General features: G+C 37.6%; 1 protein-coding gene across 1 annotated transcript in view; it reads left to right on the forward strand.

The window, feature by feature from the left end:
• The window catches only part of erich1 (glutamate rich 1), a 77500-nt gene that overhangs the window by 31581 nt on the left and 20841 nt on the right, over positions 1 to 25078 (forward strand). The gene's annotated exons all lie outside the window — the stretch shown is intronic.

The raw sequence follows: 25078 nt of genomic DNA on the forward strand, positions 1-25078 counted from the left end.
TAATATCTAAGTATTAGAGTACTCTACTTGTACAATGAATATTGTGCAACTGCTTCTTTAACTTTCACCACTCAGTGACACCATACACCTCAGGTGAAAAGACAGCTGATGTTGTAACCAATGGACCTTATTCACGGTCCCAGCGAAAATGAGGCAATGAAAGCAACAGTCCCGGAAGTGCAATAAAGAAACGTGTATCACTGTTGTGTTCATAGCCGTGTGAGTGATTCCCTTTATGACAGATAAAGTTCTTTTAATTTTACAGATTTCAAGTAGACAAACAAGAGTAAAGCCTGGATTATCACAATTCGCTGAGACATTGCACCACTTTTCTGTAGTGTTTTTGGTCAATTTGGTATTAATTGAACTGATTACATTCGGTGAGTTCTTAACACTAGAACCACAGAGATTTCGGATTAAATACAACCACCGCACCCGCAAAATGTGCGTCTCCTTTGTAAAACAGTTGTTACAAAAACGAAAAATAAACAGTTGGATTAAACTTAATATTTTCATATATGAACATCACACAACATTTTCACGGCAGAAACACTACATTCACATTGAAAATGTAAGTATTTTTCTTTTTCAAAACGAGAGAATATATGCTCCATAAATTAATAATACTAAAACTAATAATACTTTACACAATAAACTGCTGTAGAAATCAGTATGCAGATATACAATTAAAAAACACAGCCAGTCAAAAAAATAGCATAAAATTAAAATATCTTATGCAGTGTGAAAGCGCTTTGAAATGAGTTTGACTGTGTGTACAGCTGCATGCATCAATGCAGGAACACACTTTTCATTTACCACAGACTGCATTTTAACAACGTGAAACATCAACAGGTCTGTTTATGTTGCATTTAGAAACCTAGCAGTGTCTTTATTCCATGTGCCCATGTGCAGCACTGGGTGAGGGCCATCTTCAGTCCTGTAGATACTGAATTGTAGTGCCAATAGCAGTCTAATAAACACTTAACAGCAGCCAGTTTTTAGAAGAACAAAATATGTGCATTAATGTATGAATGGCTACTGTTGATTTTATGTTACTGCTTGAAAATATGATGCATTAGGCAAAACATAACAAAAAAACCCCACTTTATTTTAGACTACTTATAATATCTAACAGAAGACATATTGTTTTTAAATTAATAGATTACAAGCATCTCCCCCAGGTTCCACTCTGCTTGGAAGGATCTTAATATGGGTTTATTTGATTTGATTTGATATTGATGTAAATATTGTGATTGCAGGTATTTGTGTCTCTGACCTAGTTTTCACTTGTAACTCTGCTAAAGCTTGATATAGATTAATCTGCTGTTCTTTGTCTAGGCATCTGCACGAATACGACCATTTAGCTAATGAATGCTCACTTTCATTTCGTACTCCATGTAAATAAGCTGACAGAGTGATGTATTCTGGGCATGGTAGTTTTCTGTAGGAAGTAGGCTAGCATGCATGCATGTGCGCTGCGTGAAGGTTACAATTGTCGTGTGAGCTTGACCTGCTTTCATCATTTTGAGAGTAAAAAAAAATATTTTGGCTTCATTCTGTGGCAGGACAAATTAAACTGTGGTGGACCACCACAGTTTTAGTTAATTAATGGGAAGCACTGAACGTAATCTATTTTCACTATTATACAGCACTTTAATGTATGTATTTCAGCTTTATTTTGTTTACTTGTAGTATTTTAGAAGCTAGATGTACAGCTTGTATTTGTTTTGTATTGTAAAACCTGAAAAAGGTTGACATTTATTTACAGATTTAATTAATTATATGAGCTGATTAATTGAACAAAAGGTAATGTCAGATCTCTAAACAATGGTTGTTGTTTCTTGTCATCCTAGTTTTTCTGTAATTTTTAAAACTTGATATAAAAATGTATCCCTGGTAATGAAAGTTAATTTTGGGATATGTTATTTTATGTTGTATTTATTTATAATTGTATATTTTTCTATTATAAACACTGAGGTGAAGATAAAATCTCTCAAAATGTAAAATTAAATGCTTTTGTCATGATTATTTATACAACTTTATATTAGTACATTCTTTAAATGTGCAGAAGGGTATAGACTGAATTCTCTAACTACAATACATGTCTTGCTTGATCTTTTATTTATTTTTTGTCACATTTTAAGGAAGAAACTTATCTTGTCCTTTATTTTTTTGTACTCAATGACGACCTTCAATTATATTAAACCAAACTGACACATTAAATCATGCAACATGCCAAGAGTAATTTGTTTAAAAAAGAAACAGAGAATGTAGACATTTACTCCAAGAATCATAATTGTTGAAAGTGTTGTTCTGTGTTAGTCATAAAAGACACTCACACATCTATCAAGTACAAAATCCTAAAATTTTCATTTTTCCCACAACTTCATTTTGATACATTTATGTATAATTCATTGTTTGAATGCTATGAAAATATTTGTTTTACCAGTTAAGAATAGACGACGTGCATTAATCCTTTACCTTATGTACAGGAAAATCTATCAATGGCAACCGCATTTTAGTTTATTTCTTGCCTACGAGGATATCACATTTACAAGATGGCCTCGGAACCAGAAATCGGCGAACAGGTGCTATTTTATTTTAAATACGTTGCTGTTAGTCAGAGTGCCTTTTATTTCTAGTCCATTTAATGTGCTGATGTATGTAGTTTATGCATGCATAATCCTGATGCAGTGGGTGACCATAGTAATTGATAAAGCATTTGTTTATTTCATGTTCTTACTTTAAATACAAGTTTAAGTAAAACTTAATTTTAACCTTGGGTCATGCATACAAAAAATTGAAAATTACAAAGAAAAATTGGATATCGGAAATCTGAAATAAGGGGGTGCGCATCTATTAGGGTTATGCACGTCTATTAGGATGAATACGGTATTTATATGTATTTTAAATGTCTGAATGACACACTACTTAAATTTGGTTTTGTACAAGTGGTATGCAATGTGCTTAAAATTATAAAGATCGGTGTATATACTGAGTGAATTCCACTCTTTCAGTTTATATACATGTGTTTCTTGGGATCATCTTTGGCTTCTCTCAGCTTTTAAAAGCCCTACCTCTAAAGCTATTAAATTTTTTTATATTTTCTTTGAGTGCATTACACCTCGTATTTATTTTCTAACCCATCATATCCTACAGAGTGTAGTAAAGTCTTATACATAAAAATTAAAAAGAGGTAGAAATCAATGGAGCATTTCTAATTATGGAGATTGCTACTGCAGTATTTTCATCAGACTGTTTTTAACCCTTCTGCCACCTGTATTTTAAATTACCCTGTTGTTTTTGCCTGGTAAGCCCTACAGCAGCTGCTGTACTTGACTGAAAATTACTGTTGGGGTTGTAGGTGTTTGTTCTGGTCAGGTGGCTTTGTCGTCGCTGTCGAATCCTCAGTCATATTTGATCAGTGGAAGTGTCAGTGTCAATATGTGGAAGGGGAGAGGTTACCAGCACATCACCCGATATTTGTGGACTCGTGCGTCCAGCTGCTCCTTTTGGGCCACTGCTCTGACCCTGCGCTGGTCTCTTTATCTGGAGGTTGATGATGATGTCTGCTGCTTCTGGACTGATTTCCTCAGTCAGTGATGATCCCATTGGCTGGGCACTGAAGATGTCCTTTTCCCAGGCTGTTATGGCACAGACGATGGTCCTGCAGACAGTGAGGAAGTGGATCCAGGAGAAAGGGAGAGCATCCCTCTGGTCTCCACCAGTGTTGTTTCCCTTTGGCACTACACAGCTGTGTGGGTTGTCAGGAGAACCTGGTAGGGCCCTGTCTGCCTGGGCTTTGATGTACACTTAGTCACCTGGCTGAAATGGGTGACAGTCCTGCTGGGCTGGTCAGCTTTTACCTGTGAATGGACAACTTCGAATGCATGTGTTAGACCCATACAAAAATACAACATTGCATCATCCATCAAGTGGATGTCCCATCTCCCTTACAGAAACTGGAGGAGAGGCAGGAAGCCTCATGGGTCGTCCCATAATAATCTCATGCAGAGAGAGAACTTATTTTCTGTTCTTTTTCTTTTCTTTTTTCAGATTTGCTGACAGTCTCATTGTCATTAGGACTATAGGAAGGCCATCTGGACATTCGAGCCCAGTTTGCACATTTTAGCACCCCATAATAGTATTTTTACTACTTGTACTTCATACAGGGATAGACTTCAACCCTTTGTAGAAAACATTTACATTTGTACAAATATATATTAATAACCACAACATGTAGGCATTTTAACACAATCTATTTGCATATGAACAAAGTAATGATTTTGTGATTTCAGCTCCCTTCCCAGGATTATGAGCTTGACAAATGTGGCAAGTTGTACAGTATTGCTGAGGAGCTGTTACTATGAAACCTTTGGCAAACCAATTTAAAAAAAATGCCCCCAACACATCTCCCTCCCCGCGCCTGTGTGGTCAACAACATGTGCCAGATGGGCAAGCCAGGGAAGGGGTGTACATGCAGCAACCTTGCAGATATTTGAGCTCTCTTATAGAAGGTGCAGTGGCCAGTTGCAATTTCCTGGAGCTTTTACAATGCATCTCTGATTTTTATCCTCTCCAAGTCATAAGGGTCAAATATCAGTTTAATTCGGATATGATTCATAATATGCATATCAGATACATTCATAAGATCTCATTAATATCAGTAGTCATTACAGCAACTCCTTAGACAATATAGTTAATGATTATTATTGTTTCAGTTAGTTCTAAAACTCGCAAAAACATACAGGAACATTAGGAACAATACCTTGTCTCATCCAGTGCATTTTTTATTATTGTTTTCTTTTATTTATTATTCTTATTAACATCAGTGTTATTATTATTAAAATGCAACCATTACTATTTCTCTCTTTCTCTCACTCAGGCTGCTTGTCTGCCAGGGGGAGCAGAGCTCACAGACACCGTCACTTCTCCCCTTCCTATTCGGGGGGGTTTGGGTTTCCTATTTTTTCTGTCTGCTTGATATTTTCTGAACCTGATAACTGGCAAAAAGTTTCATAACTGTTTTAATCTTACTATGACTGTCTCATTGAATTATTTATAAAACATTGCAGTAATTTACATCAAGTAAATTCCATATGTTCCTTCGTATTCTCTTTCAGTTACCTTCAGAACCTCGTGTGCTGAAAACAGCAGCACATTATTATTACTTTTCAGACCAAACTCCTCTTCCAGCTTCTCAAGCCCTATCACCTCTCAATCCCTCGTCAACTTACTCAAACCCTCACTAAACTTACTCAAACCCTCGTCAACTTTGGTTAACATTCCTCAGCATGCTAATGGTTATTCTTTCTCCTATTAATGTCTTACAAGAAATGTATTCAAGGTTTATTATCAATATGTGTTGTTTATATTCATACAGATGAAACTCCATTATTCGTTTATTGAAGTAATATATTTACCTAACAAAATATTAGCCAATAATGATTCCCATATTCCTAGGAAGCCTTCTCCAAATTGTTGCAGTCTCTTCCGATTCATAATTATTGATTTTGTTGTTACACAATAATTTTACTTTTGTTTCTAGTTTTCTAAAACCTAATCTAATATATGATTTATATGGTTTCACTTCCTTTCCATTCTTACTTGTCTCCTTTAAAAATATTTTATATTACTTGAGCTCACTAATTTTATATGTGTAATCTTATACTTCTGTGCTATCTTACCCTTTTCCTACATCACTCATCCTAAACCTATATTCTATTTTAACTTGTATATCAGGTATTATATGCTATAACAATAACTAAACATTTTTTTTTACATTTTGTTTACATTCTCCTGCTTTCACAAGCTGTTGGGGCTGCACCAGGCTCCCTTCTAGCCTTTTGTTTCCTTTAATTTGACATTACAGAGCTTGTTCATAACATGATGTTTAACAAACAAATTCTGGTTCTTCTTGTGAGGACACCATGACTATTTATTTAGTACTATTATTGATCTGTTTATTCATTATATATTTTGTATTACTTTAACATTTTTCTTATAATAGAATCATATACTTTCATTCTTATTTCTGATGCCTGAGGCACTCTGTATAGAGTCAAACATCCTTGTGGTCAGAGCCTTTTTTCCATTTGTCTTTGGGACATTTGAATAAGACCAGATTGTATTTTGCAGTTTTCTTTTTTCTAATGAATGGATAAGTTAGCTAGCTTTAGTTTCTCATTTCTTATTCACATTCATATTCAACTCCATCATTTCTAGGAAGAGAGTCATTCATAGTCATTCATTGTGGATCTGGGCCAGCTTTTCTGCCAGCAAGAGTGCATATTCTGCCCGGAGCACTGATAAATCAGAGGAGAGCATAGGTGGTCTCCCCTGCGTCCCAACCCAAGGTGTGGGAAAGGGAATCCCAAACACAGCCTCATAGGCCAATATCCCAGTAGTCTTACTGGGAGTCAGGCGTATTCCAGCAAACACCAGTGGCAACAGCACATCCCAGTCCTTAATTTGAGTTCCAGACTTTGCTTTAGTCAATTTTCTTTTAATTGTTTGGTTCACTCGTTCCACCACCACAGAAGACTGTGGGTGGTAGGGAATGTGGAACTCCTAGGATTCAAAGATTTGATCAAAACATTATCACCAGTTACATAAGGGTGTGTTGGTAGACCATCTTATTTTCTTTAGCCATAAGTCAGGCTTTTGTCTTTATTACATGTGCAAAAATCCTATCTCGTAGTACCATTAATCATTCCCACCGATACTCAGGTACTGCTTATTCACTTCCAGTCTCGATAAACAAGATAAACAAGAAGAGTGACATACTTACAAACACATAGATTTCCTGCTTCAGATGCCACACATCAGCACAGCACAATATTACAGTACCATATTTTGGTACTCCATGCTCCGAAGAGCCCTCTAGTCCATGTTTTCAGTAGCTCTCAGTTACAGCACTAAAGCATAGAGTCTAATTACTCACCTATTACCTAATTGTAACAGCCCTCTAGTCCAATATACATCAGTCAGTCAGCAGCTCTTAGTTACAGCACTAGGGCATTTAGAGTCTACTGCCTAACTGGAACAGCCCTCTAGTCCATCATGTTTTGGATACAAGTAGCGAGCAGTTCTTAGGGTACAGCACAAAGGCGAAAAGAGACTACTCGCCAAATGTATCCCGGACGAGCCCCCAAATTGTTAAGGTACAACCACTTCACCAGAAGTAAACCCTTCAGGTTCCCTGGACTAGGATAACCCAGCGCCGTCAGTGCAGGATGGTAGATCCACCGCAGGAGATGAGCTCGGGAAGAAAAAAAGTAACCGACACAATGCCAGATCGTGAGGGGATGGCCGTGAGTTCAAGTTTCTAGACTTTCACAGAAATAGTTATGCACGAGTATGTTATTTATGTTATTTCTGCAATAATGACAAATTTCAGCCCCCTTTGCCATGGCAACATTTCCAGTGAGATATGACAGTTAACTCTGCAACTTCTGTTAAAGGCTAATCCTACAATAAGAATACAATACAATGAGTTACATGGTTACAGTAGGTTAAATAATCAGTATGCCTACCTAATATCAGAACAAAGCTTAATAATTCCTAACAGTTAGTAGAATATGTTATATAAAAATCCTTGTACTCTGTTCTCCCAACATGCAGAGTATTATACAGTGGGTATATACAATACATAGGGGGCAATTTTACCCCAACAATTACTTTAAAATATACTGTATAATAGACTGACAGATGCATGTTTCTGATTAAAAATATATATATACACCGATCAGCCATAACATTATGACCACTGACAGGTGAAGTGAATAACACTGATAATCTCGTTATCATGGCACCTGTCAGTGGTGGGATATATTAGGCAGCAAGTGAACATTTTGTCCTCAAAGTTGATGTGTTAGAAGCAGGAAAAATGGGCAGTGTAAGGATCTGAGCGACTTTGACAAGGGCCAGATTGTGATGGCTAGACAACTGGGTCAGAGCATCTCCAAAACTGCAGCTCTTGTGTGGTGTTCCCGGTCTGCAGTGGTCAGTACCTATCAAAAGTGGTCCAAGGAAGGAAAAGCGGTGAACCGGCGACAGGGTCATGGGCAGCCAAAGCTCAATGATGCACATGGGGAGCAAAGACTGGCCCGTGTGGTCCGATCCAACAGACGAGCTACTGTAGCTCAGATTGCTGAGAAAGTTAATGCTGGTTCTGATAGAAAGGTGTCAGAACACATAGTGCATCGCAGTCTGTTGCGTATGGGGCTGCGTAGCCGCACACCAGTCAGGGTGCCCATGCTGACCCCTGTCCACTGCAGAAAGCGCCTACAATGTGCACGTGAGCATCAGAACTGGACCACGGAGCAATGGAAGAAGGTGACCTGGTCTGATGAATCATGAGTTCAAGGTGTTGACTTGGCCTCCAAATTCCTCAGATCTCAATCCATCGAGCATCTGTGGGATGTGCTGGACAAACAAATCCGATCCATGGAGGCCCCACCTCGCAACTTACAGGATTTAAACGTCTTGGTGCCAGATACCACAGCACACCTTCAGAGGTCTAGTGGAGTCCATGCCTCAACGGGTCAGGGCTGTTTTGGCGGAAAAAGGGGGACCTACACAATATTAGGCAGGTGGGCATAATGTTATGGCTGATCGGTGTGCATATATATATAAACTCCCCTCCATAATGAACATATGTGACACTAATGTCTTTGTATTACTGGAAGTAGTGGTGTTGGGGAAAATATTTGGCCTTTCTTTTTTAAGACCTCCATTTACAAATGGATTGCTCTGGAGACTGCTATTTTGAAAATGTCTGATAAACGTCACCAGCTGATGTATTTCTTCTGGTAGGATACTGTGTATGTTCAAGACTAATTAAAATCTCCTTCTTTAAAGTATACGATTTTAAATGCAAAACATTTATTTTGACCAAAAAAATAAAAATAAGCCATTGTTTGGCTGGTTATGACTAAAATGTGAAGCACCTGAAGCACTGATCATATTATCCACAGCAGAATGTCTCCCTAATGTACTAAAATGCCTAGGGCCTATATGTTTTGAAGAAATGTTCTGAAAATGTGTTTATGAATGAATTACATTAATACAGTGCTATACTATTAAACCTTATACTCACGATCTCTATATAAGTGTAGTATTTAAAAAAAAAAAAGGTCTTTCAAATGTACTTTCTTTGTTTTAATGCTTAAAATACAGAGTGTTAAAAGGTCAAGCTATCGCTGCAGATTGAAGGTGCTATGTGTTTTTAAAATATGGTTGGATGAAAATAACAAACATTGATTTTCAGCTTAAAACCTTTTTTTAAAGCATTTAATGGTATTATACAGTGGCAAAAACTGCTTGAATTATTAGGGGTAGACATTTTTTTATGTTTTGTATGTAGTCAGATTTATTTTTTTCTTATGACTGGACTCTTAAAGGCAGGTTACAGAAATATATAGCCAGTATTGTAACTAGGAATGTAAATAGTTTACGGTTTAAACGTTAACACATTTTATAAACGTTTTTATTTAAAAAAGAAATTAAATTAAATAACCTTAGAAACTGAACAGTTTTTGGACATATTATTAATTGTTATTGCACCATTTCTTTCGCACTGTTCCCTGAGATTTTTTTTTTTTTTATGCTTTGTATCATGATTTGCCATATCAAATAAGTGAAGTACTGTTTGTGAGTTTTGAGAAAAAGGAGACCAAAATGTGAATGTAGAGCTAGGTGTGAATTGGTGGCAGCTGGACAAAAGGCTGCAGTTGAGAAAGAGCTGCGCTGTTTCTCAGTAACAAAAAGTAAAGCAGTTGACTAGGGGACAGAAACCAAGAGACCGAAAAACTTGCAAAATTTAGAAGCATGTGGCCTCTACAGTGTCAGGTTTGCAGAATGATTGCCTTTCTGGATGAACTCATTCAGAAAGATTTCATCTCTGAACGTTGTTGGCATGTTGAAGTTCTACAGATGAAAGTTCGTGATCTTGATACTCGGCTTGTTGATCTGTGCTGTATTAGTGATACGGAAGTATTGGTCAACCAGCCCATTAGAGAGATGGTGTGCTCGCCAAAACCTAGGAAGGTTGAGCCCTTAGAGCAGGAAAGTGTAGAGAACTGCTGGGTTACAGTATGTCCAGGGTTCGTACGGGTGCTTGAAATCCTTGAAAGTGCTTGAATTTTAAGATGGTATTTTCAAGTGCTTGGATTTTGAATAAAGTGCTTGAAAGTGCTGGAATTTTGTGAATATATATATTTTTTTTAATTTTCTAATCACTGTCATCATAAATCAGCAATCTGATTAAATGAATCAACATGGGGATATAACTGCAGTGGTTGGAGAGCCGGTTGATTGCTTCATGCCGTGGCCAGTACGATCCTATTTCATGTGCCGCTGTGTTTGACGCGCTGAGCTGCTGAGACAGCACGCATCAGCACCCAATGTTGCAAATGTACCGCAAAGCTGCCGCTTCAGAGAGAGGGGGCTCCATAACATTGAATATACACTGTGGGTAAAACAAGGTCCACATTGCGGACAGCAATGTAAGGTTTGCAAGAATAAGATTCAAGTTTTCACTATGGGAGTCTGCGCTGTCGAGTTATGCCAAAGGTAATGTCAGGGAATTGTCCATAATTTCTAGTCGTGAATGGCCACTGCAGGCATGTATTTGATGGTTTGCTGACAATTCCTCTTTCTGTGAGCAGCAGTGTTGCCAGGTCAACACCTTTTTGAATGTACATGGAAGTTCAATAAAAAAAAGTATTGATGTAGTTTTTTATGTTTGCATGTTTAAAACAATTGTCACTAAAGCTTTAATTCAAACTGAAGTTACTGTGTACTGGTGTTCACAAATTTTGACTGATTGCAAGACTGATTTATATTGATTTAATATCAAACTGATTTAAGCCAAGTGACAACACAATGCCAAGTGTACATGAAGGCTCTCATGAAACATTTTTGGTGTTACAGCATAATCATATCTAATAGTGTGGTGAAATTATAATTTAATGTGCTTAGTTCAGTGCAGAAAACTGTGCATTTTAGATGAGAAGGTTTAGTTTACCAAGGCTGCAAGGTGCTGGAAAATCTTTGACCGTGCACCTTGAAAGTACTTGAAAAGTGCCTGAATTTGACTTTTGAAAAGCTGTACGAACCCTTTATGTTGTAACTGCAGCAAAGGACGAGCACGCACCTTAGAAGAAACAACCCAAGAGCTAGAAATGCCCAACAGGTTTGAACTGCTGTATGCCGAGTTGAACAGTGATAGCTCAGAGGGTGATGGGAGGGCAGTTGAGCACCAGAGCACCATGGTGCCCACTCCCCCCCAGAACAGGGAGGTAATTATAGTACGAGACTCGATTCTTACAGGTGTAGTTCACTGTGTGTTCTAGTGATAAGGAGACCTGCATGGTATCTTGCCTGCCTGGTGCTCAGGTTGCAGATCTTCCTAAAGTAGAAAACCTGACGGTGTACATCTAAACAGAAGGGGGGCTAACACATTGGCAGAGCGTCTGTGCAGAGAAATTGAGGATCTTTTCAACTAGGGACCAGAGAGGCAGGGAGCTCTGGCAATGGGAGATGCTCCACTAAGGAAAGAAAACAAAGGGAAACTGATAGTAGGAAAGTCCTGAAATGTTTGTACCTTAATGCCTGGAGTATAAGGAGTTAGACCTAGAAGTCACAGTGCTGGCATTTGACTATGATGTTGTAGGAGTGACAGAAATATGGCTTATGAGAAAATGATGGGGATGGATACAAGTTGAAAGGCTACACCCAGTTTAGGAGAGGCAGGCAAAATCAAAGAGATGATGGGGTAGCATTATACAGTACTGTGCAAATGTTTTAGGCAGGTGTGGAAAAAATGCTGTAAAGTAAGAATGCTTTCACAAATAGACATGTTAATAGATTATATTTATCAATTAACTAAATGCAAAGTGGAAGAAAAATCGAAATCAAATCCATATTTGGTGTGACCACCCTTTGCCTTCAAAACAGCATCAATTCTTCTAGGTACACTTGCACAAAGTCAGGAATTTTGTAGGCATATAGTCAGGTGTATGATTAAACAATTATATCAAACAGATGCTAATGATCATCAATTCAATATGTAGGTTGAAACACAATCATTAACTGAAACACAAACAGCTGTGTAGGAGGAACAAAACTGGGTGAGGACCAGCCAAACTCAGCTAACAATGTGAGGTTGCTGAAGACAGTTTACTGTCAAAAGTCATACACCATGGCAAGACTAAGCACAGCAACAAGACACAAGGTAGCTATACTGCATCAGCAAGGTCTCTCCCAGGCAGACATTTCAAGGCAGACAGGTGTTTCCAGATGTGCTGTCCAAGCTCTTTTGAAGAAGCACAAAGAAACGGGCAACGTTGAGGACTGTTGACGCAGTGGTCAGCCAAGGAATCTTACTGCAGCAGATGAAAGACGCTTCATGCTTACTTCCCTTAGCAGTCAGAAGATATCCAGCAGTGCCATCAGCTCAGAATGGGCAGAAAACAGTGGGACCCATCTACTGTCCGGAGAAGTCTGGTCAGAAGTGGCCTTCATGGAAAACTTGCGGCCAAAAAGCCATACCTCCAATGTGGAAACAAGGCCAAGCGACTCAACTATGCATGGAAACACAGGAACTGGGGTGCAAAACAATGGCAGCAGGTGCTCTGGGCTGATGAGTCAAAATGTGAAATATTTGGCTGTAGCAGAAGGCAGTTTGTTTGCCGAAGGGCTGGAGAGCGGTACATGAATGAGTGTCTGCAGGCAACAGTGAAACATGGTGGAGGTTCCTTGCAAGTTTGGGGCTGCATTTCTGCAAATGGAGTTGGGGATTTGGTCAGAATTAATGGTCTCCTCAATGCTGAGAAGTACAGGCAGATACTTATCCATCATGCAATACCATCAGGGAGGCATCTGATTGGCCCCAAATTTATTCTGCAGTATGACGACCCCAAACATACAGCGACAGTCATTAAGAACTATCTTCAGCATAAAAAAGAACATGAGTCCTGGCAGTGATGGTTTGGCCCCCACAGAGCACTGATCTCAACATCATCGAGTCTCTCTGGGATTACATGAATAGAGAGAAACAACTTAGGCTGCCTAAATCCACAGAAGAACTGTGGTTAGTTCTCCAAGATGTTTGTGCAACCCTACCTGCCAAGTTCCTTCAAAAACTGTGTGCAAGTGTACCTAGAAGAATTGATGCTGTTTTGAAGGCAAAGGGTGATCACACCAAATATTGATTTGATGTAGATTTTTTCATCTGTTCACTCACTTGGCATTTTGTTAATTGATAAATATGATCTATTAACATGTCTATTTTTGAAAGCATTGTTACTTTACAGCATTTTTTCACACCTGCCTAAAAGTGTATGTTGAGACGGACAGAAGAACACCAATTAGATATTACTAATGAAACTGAATCTTTGTGGGTTCAACTTTTGAATAAAAGATCCGGAGGAGTATTGGTAGGAGTATGTTACAGACCACCCAATTCAGATATTCAGAAATATGTTGCATTGTACAGTGTAATCAGGACTGCATGTAGCAAGGATGTGACTGTTATAATGAGGGATTTCAATTTCCCAAACATAGACTGGGAAAGCTCAGTTGGGATAGAAGCAGACATAGAAATGGTTGAGATGGTAAATTACTGCTTTCTAATTCAGTTTGTCAGGGAACAAACCAGAGAGAGTGCATGCATTGATTTGATCTTTTCGAATGACCAAGATCGAGTTCGAGAACCAATGGCAAACTGTGATCACAATATGGTTAGCTTTGAGGCATACTAAAAAAAACAAGGACCAAGTCTAAAACAATGGTCTAAAATTTTAGAAAAGCAAACTTTTGAGGCAGCACTTAGACTGGGGTGCACTGGATACAGATTGGATGGTTATATTTTAAGAATATGCTAGAGGCCCAGGAGAAATTTGTACCAAAATTTTGCAAATTGAGGACCAAAAAACATTGGCCAAAATGGTTTAATAGAAGTATGCAAAAAAATATCAAGAGAAAAAAATACTGTATAGTGCATACAAAAAAGATGACAAAAATAAATACAAAGAATATATAGAACTGCAAAGAGAAGTTAAGAGAGATCAGGAAAGCAAAGAGGGAATTAGAAAGAAACATAGCTCTTGGTGCAAAAACTAATGCAAGGAGCATTTTTCAATACTATAACAGCAAGAGGTCAATAAAGGAGGAAGTGAAACGGCTAAAAGCTAAAAATGGAAGTATCTTAGAAAACGTACAAAATGTGGCAAATGTTCTAAATGAGTATTTCACAGAGGTTTTAACAAAAGGAAAAACATAACATGCTACAGGTTAACAATCAGTTCAGTCAAACCCTGAGAGAGATCAGGATAAATGAGGAGGAGGTACTAAAGGGACTAGCAGAATTGAAAACACACAAATCACCTGGGCCAGATGGTATATTTCCAACAGAACTTAAAGAAATTAGGGAAATTATTTATAGGCTGCTAACTCAAATATTCCAAATGACACTTAGAACAGGGGATGTGCCAACTGATTGGAAAACAGCAAATATCATACCAATCCACAAGAAAGGGGACAAAACTGAGCCAGGAAATTACAGACCAATCAGTCTCCCCTACATTACCTGTAAAAAATATATATGTATATATTAGACACAAAATATAGCAGTATCTCAATGAAAACCATATTCTTAAAGACACTCAACATGGGTTTAGATGAGGCAAATTGTGAAATTCCTCTCAAGAAAATTGTTAATTTATGATTTGACCAGGTTTGATCACATTCACTTTGTTAGATATACGCCATTTGAAGTTTAGTGATGGGGAGCTGGCTGATATATTCTTCAGATCATTCACATAAACAACAATAATAATACCCGGATATATCATGAATTTAAACATTTTATTTAAGGTAATATGATAGTAGAAATCGTATAAGCAATCACTTTTTTGTATTTGTATATGAAAAAACAAAAAAAAAAACAAGTGTTTTCCGAATTGACACAAGGACACAGAAGCTGAAACACCTGATCAGGTAACAACTCTGCTCCTCCATTACTTTTATGTGATTATACTCTAAAACATTTGTGTATACATATTATTTTCTTACATGTGCTTCACATAAAATGATCCCCGGTGTTTCTAAATCACAGTATATACACTCACCTAAAGGATTATTAGGAACACCATACTAATACTGTGTTTGACCCCCTTTTGCCTTCAGAACTGCCTTAATTCTACGTGGCATTGATTCAACAAGGTGCTGAAAGCATTCTTTAGAAATGTTGGCCCATATTGATAGGATAGCATCTTGCAGTTGATGGAGATTTGTGGGATGCACATCCAGGGCACGAAGCTCCCGTTCCACCACATCCCAAAGATGCTCTATTGGGTTGAGATCTGGTGACTGTGGGGGCCAGTTTAGTACAGTGAACTCATTGTCATGTTCAAGAAACCAATTTGAAATGATTCGACCTTTGTGACATGGTGCATTATCCTGCTGGAAGTAGCCATCAGAGGATGGGTACATGGTGGTCATAAAGGGATGGACATGGTCAGAAACAATGCTCAGGTAGGCCGTGGCATTTAAACGATGCCCAATTGGCACTAAGGGGCCTAAAGTGTGCCAAGAAAACATCCCCCACACCATTACACCACCACCACCACCAGCCTGCACAGTGGTAACAAGGCATGATGGATCCATGTTCTCATTCTGTTTACGCCAAATTCTGACTCTACCATCTGAATGTCTCAAGAGAAATCGAGACTCATCAGACCAGGCAACATTTTTCCAGTCTTCAACTGTCCAATTTTGGTGAGCTTGTGCAAATTGTAGCCTCTTTTTCCTATTTGTAGTGGAGATGAGTGGTACCCGGTGGGGTCTTCTGCTGTTGTAGCCCATCCGCCTCAAGGTTGTACGTGTTGTGGCTTCACAAATGCTTTGCTGCATACCTCAGTTGTAACGAGTGGTTATTTCAGTCAAAGTTGCTCTTCTATCAGCTTGAATCAGTCGGCCCATTCTCCTCTGACCTCTAGCATCAACAAGGCGTTTTCGCCCACAGGACTGCCGCATACTGGATGTTTTTCCCTTTTCACACCATTCTTTGTAAACCCTAGAAATGGTTGTGCGTGAAAATCCCAGTAACTGAGCAGATTGTGAAATACTCAGAGCGGCCCGTCTGGCACCAACAACCATGCCACGCTCAAAATTGCTTAAATCACCTTTCTTTCCGATTCAGACATTCAGTTTGGAGTTCAGGAGATTGTCTTGACCGGGGCCACACCCCTAAATGCAATGAAGCAACTGCCATGTGATTAGTTGGTTAGACAATTGCATTAATGAATAATTGAACAGGTGTTCCTAATAATCCTTTAGGTGAGTGTATTTTTCTTAGTATTACAAATCTTATCTAGCACAGAAAAACAGTGGAGTGGCAGGCGGCTCTGGCAGTGTAATGCAGGTGGATCAGTGTCTCTGCTCTGCCTCTACATTCCCATCTGAACACTCAGAGCAGCTGTGCGGAGCTGTGTTTCAGTGCTGTTTTTCGCCAAACGGGGTGTAGTTCACACAAATCGTTAAAAACGTATCAACTATCCCATCCAAACGTTTACAAGGGTCTTGTACAATGATAAATGTGGTATTTATTTTATTAATATTTTCAATATGTTTTAAAATGTCTTTTTAATTAAACTAGCTGAAGTTTTTGGTGCATAAAAAGCCATATTTATTAGGGGTAAAGTCACAATTTTGGTATCATGTATCTAAATTAAGGCATAATCTAACCATTTAACTGCATAATCCCTGCATTGATCCAGAGACCTGTGTTTGCAACGTGATGAGGATTGAATTCCAAAGTAAAGTTAGAAACTTGCTGAGCCGATCAGATGAGAGCTATATCTGGTATCAATTGTAAATCTAATACAATAAATAATGATAATAATGAATATATGATGTGTAGAAAATAGTGCGTTTCACCAATCAACATGATTATAAATCTTTCACAATTACTAATTTGATTTACAAAGCTCATATTGTCGGCTATATTTATTATATTCAGTAGGCTATAGCCTATAACATAAACTGCGGGTCTGGCGGTTGGAGAAGAACATATTTATAGCTCATTAATTTTGAGGTTCATTAGTTTAGTAACATAAGAACGGATATGCAGGAGAAATGCACATACGCAGAGATGTGTGTATGTATGTTCTAGTGTTAAGTCTCTAGCCAACTATAGCAAGACAATATAGATCTGCACATACAGGATGGTATTTGTATTTCTGCGTGCGTGTAGTTTCTGTAACATGTCATTATCAGTATGTGTTAATTTACATCCATACAATCGTAGGTGCACCATAGAAAACGGGTTTTGTTTTCTGTAGATTGCGATGTGTTAATGCGACACTGCCGCATATGAACTTGTCAACCTTACATGCAAGTATGTTGGCAGACACCTATGCGAATGTCTGCCTACGATGCCCTTGCATGTACGCAGAGACGCAGACGCGGAAGTATAAATAAGCATACCTCATTTTGGGTTTGTTGCAAGCCTATCATGCAGCATGTGGATTCAAGCAGAACGGAAGAGCAGAGGATCCAGGGTGCTGAAGAGACTGCTGACTTTACGGTAAGTTGCTTACCAGTTCATGAATTGCAATGTTGAAAAGTTAATAAAATATTGACCATATAATTTACTATTCCCTGTCAATAAAATTATAACAGAGTCACAAAAGAGTGACGGATAGCAAGGCAAATTAGTAGTTTAACCCTTTGAGTAGACGTTGTAACAAATGCCCCACCTGCAAGCCCTTTCCAGATGGGCACTTCTCATTTAGTTCTAATTCAAACAGTATGTTGTTATTAGTACATTAATAAAGTTTACAAACGAGAGGAGGCCACTCGACACATCGAACATTGAGACTATTTTCCTAATTACCATAAAATCCATCATCAGACTTCAGACAAAAAATAAATGCATGTTTATGTGGTTTTACAGTAGCTATCATGTATTTACCACCGTTTAGTTTAAATTTTCCACTGGTAGCTAAAATGATTCTGATGCACAGCGGCAAGGAAACATAGGGCTTATAAACCTTTTTTTTTTTTTTGTTCTAAAACCCTCTAAACTAATAGTACATATTTTTGAAAGCTGTGCTGCATTTGAGTATCCATGGATTTCATTAGTGTTTATTCTCATCAGGACTGAAGATTGCTGTATATTATGGCTTTGAAGCACATTTCTGTTGAAAAGTAAATTAAACCACTTTTCAAAATTAACATTAGGAACTAAAATAAATAAATTAAGGTAAATTTTTGTTGACTGGACAACACATTTTCCACTCAAATGCTGTCTAAGTATTATACATCGCCCTGGATAAGGGTGTCTGCTAAGAAATAAATACTATACATGTATGCGTGTAATCCGACTCCTGCGTTCTTATCAGCAGTAGCTGGGCTCACAGAGGGTCCTTTTGGATTGGCTAGATAGTCTTAAATTCACAGTCTGATTGGGTTAAAAAAAAAAAAAAAAATCTAGCCATAGTAACGTCCTTGCCATTGGTCAATACCATGCGCATGTTATGCGGCTGCGCATTGCATTTCAAAAGCTAGGAAAGATGTGATGTAAACAAACCGCACGTGGTTCTTTTCAGCTGAATCTCAGCTACGCAAATCGTTTCCCCATTAATTAATAATGCAGGCCCAGTTCGTTTTCAGTGGGTTATTATAATCGTAAGAGACTTAGCTTTTTATTTGTATAATACTTTACTTTAGGCTGATGTTTCTTTTTATATAAGGTCTGAAAGGAAATGTCAGCCAGCTTCTAAAATCTAGGGATGATAATGAAAAAATGTTACTAGTTTAACTATTCGTTAACGATGGCCACTATCAACAAGTGAATCCAACATTCGATGGATCTAACAAAACAAAAAATATATATTGTAAAGTCTGTACTCTCTATGTACTATGTAGCGGTAATGAAGATTGACGGGAGGGTGGGAGTTATGTCTTGGCCGGGATTGACTAAACTAGAACATAACTTAAAAATGGTCCCGTTCGTGTAGCACAGATTTCACAGGTCTGTGCAGATCTGCGCAGATCCGTGGAATTCTGCAGATATGTGCATATCTGAGGAAATATGCGCTACAAGAATGCAACAGAAATTCTACATGGAAATACATAAATGAAAACACTTAAGTGTATAATATGCGCAGTGCAATTAAACTACCAAAAATCTACAGCTGGTATGTTAACCCACCTAAAAGCCAAACACCCTTCTGTGATGCTAGCAATGACAGGGAAGGAAAGAAGAGCAACAAACACATTGATATTATTAAGCTACACACACACAGTCAGCTATTGCTATTTATTTATTATTCACTGGAACTCGAGCGCACAGCTATGTCTATATGTTGAGTGTGGTTTGGAAACATGGAATATCGCTGTTATGATGGAAAAACATTGCCACAATGGCATTAATGTTAAGCCATTTTTGTCGCAGCTCAGATTGCTAAACTATTATTGAATTAATTTAATTATTTAATAAAATAAAAAGCATTTTGGTTGGTCAGTTAAAGCTGTAATTGCAAAATATTCCTTAATATACAAAGTATCACAACCTTTATAGTTAATTTGAAGTTGTGACAATATCAGGAAACAATAAGACGAGATACACGAGAGTTGACAGGTCTGCTTATTGCTGCGGTTATGCCATTTCTATATGTCTTCTAATAGGAAGGTATTTTTACATAGACTGTTGTGTTAGATAAGTTTTAAAATAAAGTTCAGAACTTTTTGCAATTGCAAAAATTGTCACAATGCGACATACGTTGCAATATAATGCATTTTGAATGGGATGGATGGGGGGCGACTATTCGAATATTCGTGGACAACAGCTGTGGAATTATTGATCGATAGTCAAAATATTTGTCATGCACATCCATACTTAAAACAGAATTCTCACTGTCTGAAATGGTTAGAGTAGTTTTTTTTGTTTGTTTTTGGTGTTGTGCGCAAGGTAATTTATTTCCCATAAGTATAGTGTAGGATCAAGCAGACGATCTATTTGAAAAGACAAACTGGTTCTTATGTAAATATATCTGACTATTTACTCTGTCTGTCTCTGCGTGTAATTTACAATTTACACACTAAATCATGATAGTTGACTTCCATACAGCTCTATTTTTTTTTTTATTAATCTCCCTCTCTCATTTCTATTTTTACAGATGGCTGAGGCTAGCAGCAAAACCAAGGTGTGGGACTTTTTTTGTACCAAAGACCCTTCTGGTGCAGTGGTTTGCAATATCTGCACAGTGAAAGTCAGCCAGGGATCAAACAAAGCTAGCCTAAAAAAATTGTAATTTGTGGACACACCTGAGTGTGAAACATAAAGAAGAATATGATAAGACTCAAAAAGAACAGAAAGGGCACTGACAGCTACTAATTCAACCAAGCCCATATTCGATAGGACAGCAAAATGGTCCCCAACTGACCCAAGATCAAAAGAGATGAACAAGTTGATTATGGAGATGATCGCTACAGACATCCAACCATATGCCATGCTACAGGGTACTGGATTTAATAGGCTCATGTCAAAGGCAGAGCCCAGGTACACTTTGAGGAGCGAAAAGTTTTTCTGCACAGAGATGATGGGCCACCTTTACAACAAAGTTGTTGCAAAGCTAAAGCAACTTGTCTCTGTTGAAAATGCAGGAAGCAGCATTGCATTCACAACCGATTGTTGGTCAGGCTCAACTGAAGCTCTGATGAGCTTGACGCTCATTTTATTAACCAGAATTGGAAAAGACTTCAAGTCGTCTTGAATGTAAACGTGAGTGGAGGAACAGTCCCACATTCTCCCAGATACTCTCTACAACAGCATGCTAACTTCACAGACTTATCCAGAGGTATCAGAGGGCATAAATGAAGAGCTGGAGCATTACCTTAGAGAACCTGTGATTGACAACCCTTTTGAGTGGTGGAGCCAAAACAGTGGCCGCTTTAAGGGACTGCCTCTACAGGCAAGGAGATACCTCTGCTCCCCACCTTCCACTGTGCCAAGTGAGAGGGTTTTCAGTACTGCTGGGAATGTTTATGAGGACAGACGGAGCTCTTTCGGGAGAAATGCGTGCTTTCTGCACTATCAGGGTTTTTCCTGCATAGAGGAATTTGTGGCGCCCCCCAAAGAGGTTTTAGCGAGCGCCAAAGCAAAATCACCAGGGCCAAAATTATAAGAATTGAAAAAACATATATAATTTCAAATCCTCTCCGAATGTGTTTAAGGTCCGCCCTTTGCAAATCGTTGTAGAGCATTCTACGTCATATTACTTTAATCCTGTCTCCTATAGGTGCTCAATGCTGCCACTCCCGAAAACCGCAGGTCTGTAGCTTTCGAATGACCCTAGTTACGGCCATTTCCGTATAAGCAGTGCTGAGATACAGGCCATTAAAAAACGTGTATGTTTTTTTTGGTGATGGCCCAGAGGGGAGAAGGGGGCTGCATTCCATGCCCAGTTACCCAAATCCTGTCCCTCATTGGCTAGCGGATCTGGACAATCATTCTCTTACAGGGCAGGGCTGTAGCTTTCCAATGATACCAGACATGCCCATATCCGAGCAGGCTAGGATGCACTCAGCTGTGTGTTTGTGTGAGAGCTCACAGACCGCACAAGGGAAGGCAGAATAGACGCGATTCACAGACAGAGCAGAAAGACGCAATACAGCAAGACAACCAAATACAAAGTAGAAAAATGGAATCTGACACAAAAAATAAAACGCCTTACCCTTCAGAAACAAATCATAGATGCCGAGTCTGTTCACAGCACTATGATAGCCACTGACGGTGCTAGAATAAAATGCCATGGCAGCGTGGTGGCTGGGATGAGTTACTGCATCAACATAGAATGGAGCTCTTGTAAAGAATAGCATGTGTCTATGTAATGCCTAAAGTGACAATATTCAAAAGCCAGATGTTGGAATTCTGTTTCCCTGTTTAGTATTATGTTTTACTTGTATATAGTTATTCCGGTTATTGGTAGTCTAATATACTACCATGGCCTTGTCAGATCCTTTTATTTAGTTAATAAAAAGAGGAGGGTGAAATGTTCTGAAGCAGGATGTGACCTCTGCAACTGATTGCCTCCCCTCTCCCAACCCCACACCCCTCTCCCTCAAACTCACTCCCCTCCCCCCCTTCCAGTGTTGTAATAAAAAAAATTTTTTTAATGGGGTTTCATTTATTCAAGCATCATATACATTTTTGTTTATCAAATGGTCAGAAATAAAACTGGATGCATGGATTTCTGTCATAAGGTAACTAATTGCCTTTACTGTACACAGACCGATCATGCTTACTATCATGCGTAGTCACCCCCCAAAGGCCCATTCTGAGCCAGGAAAAACCCTGACTATAACCTGTCACTGCTGAATTGGCAGTATTGATGACTGAGAACCTTTTTCTATGTACGCATGAAATTGTTCATATAACATGTTCTTTGTTCTAATTTATAAAACATGCAAGTTTTCCTTTATATTACATTCTAATTTATATAATTCATTTTTGCAATGTTTGATTTTGTGGTTATGTATGATAATGAAATGTACAAATCCTGCTTTCAGTGCATATCTTTGTCTCTTTGAGAAAATTTTTTTAGGAATCCATGCTAGAAAATGTGTTTTGCAAAATAAGTAAATATTGGCAGATAAATCGGTTATCGGATAGTGTTGCTCCCCAATAATCAGTATCGGACCCAAAAAGAACCTGTATCATTTGGGCACTAGTTATATTCAACAACTTTTATTTAAGTAATGGGCAGTATACAAATCTGTTTTAATTCAGATTAACTGTTCTTTAAGATTTAACAGTATATATAGTATGTATCTACAAAAGCAAAATGCATTAAAATACATTAATGTGTTTGTCTCATACATTAGGACTGTGATCTTAATAATATTGGCTCTTCAGGAGGTCAAACAGCAGACCGTTTATAGTGTGCAAATATTCTTCCGTTATGTTTTAAAAAGGTACAACTGGGAGATAAAGTGGGAGTACCTGCCTGACAGTAGTCAGTAGACAGTAGTGGTAATCTCTGCCATTTTTACAGTCCAATGGGAGGTGTGACAAAGAATTAATTTGTAAAACTGTGCTTGAGTGCAGCCGTTGACAGGGTCAAGTGAGGGAAGACTTTCTGATCGGACTCTTTCAGGGAACAGTGCTCTTAAGCAGGGATATAAAACCTCTGCTGGTGAGATAAGACTAATAATAGGGTGGTTCAGCAGATCAAAACTAAAGTTACAAAAAAGAAATGCTAGTCAATACAGCAAGGACAGCTTTGCCTTTTTAAATTATATTCATGTGGCAAAACTAAATAACTCAATAAATCCATTCTACCATTTATGCAATATTAGGACAAATGTTAAACAATTTTAAAACCTCTTATAAAGGGAAATAAACCTCCAAGTTAGTGGAAAATCTTGAATTTCCAGATTCTGTGTTATGCAGTGACTGGAAATTTGACATCTAGGTAATCTGACATTCCCCCCCCCCAAAAAAAAAAAGGTAATGAATAGGTATTCTATGGTAAGCCAAGTCATCACTTAAATATCTTCAATTGCATTTCAAGATCTTTACATGTTTACATATATATTTCAAAATATTTTATTATAGCTGTAAATGTAAGATATGTTTGAATGTTTTGAAGATATGTTCTAATGCAGTGGTTCTCAACCCTGCTGTTTTTGTTTCCAACCAAGCTCTCAATTACTTACTTTAAATCTTTACACTCAGCCCCATTTTTGCCTGGTTTGAACTTAGACGCAGTTTTTAGTATGGTCATTTTAAGGAATACAGGTATATGACACCTATTAAATGAAACTAGACAACCTGTACTATAGTATTCAGCATAGTTGATCATGATTAGACAACTTGATAGTAGTGTAATTTTTTTCACAAACCGGATATGCATTTGATATTTTCTATTAAAGTCTATGGGTAATTCTGAGATGAAAATGTTATGTTGAAATGCCACTCAAATTGAAATTTCTACAAGTTGTTGGGTGAAAATAGTATAAGAAATTAAGGAATAGGCTAATGTGCATTTTAAAGAACATTGCCTATGCAGAAAAGTTTGGTGAAAATGTGTACCACAAACAGAATAAGTTTCTGCATTGTTGATCATGATTAATTACACTATATTGCAACACTTCCACCTTTTTTTCCAAGAGTCATAATAGCATACTTTTGAATTATATTATATTTTTTCAATACAAACTTTTTTTTCAATTTTCCCTGGAAGTACTAGTCAAAATAGAACTTATAAGACAAACTGGGTGAATATTGAATATGAGTTGTAGGAGTTAAAAATAACAATCCTTGAACCCAAGTGATTTCTTTTTCCTATTTTACAAGTCAATATCTCCACACAGCAATGTCGGATCTTATCATGGGTGGTCTCATTTGAAAGCCCCAAGTCTCTAGTTTCTGAGTGTGAAGTGTTAACTAATAATATGAGGCTTTTCATTAATTTAAACAGTAGGGGTTTTAAGTTAAGTATAAAATTGCATCAGGTCAAAACTTATTAAGGAACCAATTTATAGTTACACAATTTAAAAAGTAAAATGTAAGCAAATTATTGGTTACATTTAAGGGTTCTAATTACATTCTAATGCAATTTAAAATAATTTAATTTAAATAATAAAACGACATTTGAAATTAAAGAAATCTGAAAAACATTGAGATATCTTCATATCATTTTCAGATATCTGTAACAGATATTATTTCCTTTTCATTTAGAGAGATCTGAAAATAATTTCAAGGTACTTGTAAATGATTTCCTGTATGTAGGTTGAGATTATAATTTCCTGTTCACTCATTTCTGTGTAACAGAAAGAGTAAATGGGAAGTGATAATCTCAGTCAACATACAGGAAGTTGAAATAGACAGGAAGTTTTTTTTTTTTTGGTATTTCAGATATCTTGAAATTAATTGGATAACTTCAAATTCATTCGATATCTTTACATTTCAGATCTGTAAAGGGAGTTAAATGAAATTCTTTCAGAGATATCTGTCAATGATTTAAAGATAGCTTTAAATTATTGCAAGATATCTTGAAATGTA

The sequence above is a fragment of the Amia ocellicauda genome, chromosome 1, assembly GCF_036373705.1.
Source record: "Amia ocellicauda isolate fAmiCal2 chromosome 1, fAmiCal2.hap1, whole genome shotgun sequence".
NCBI lineage: Eukaryota > Metazoa > Chordata > Actinopteri > Amiiformes > Amiidae > Amia > Amia ocellicauda.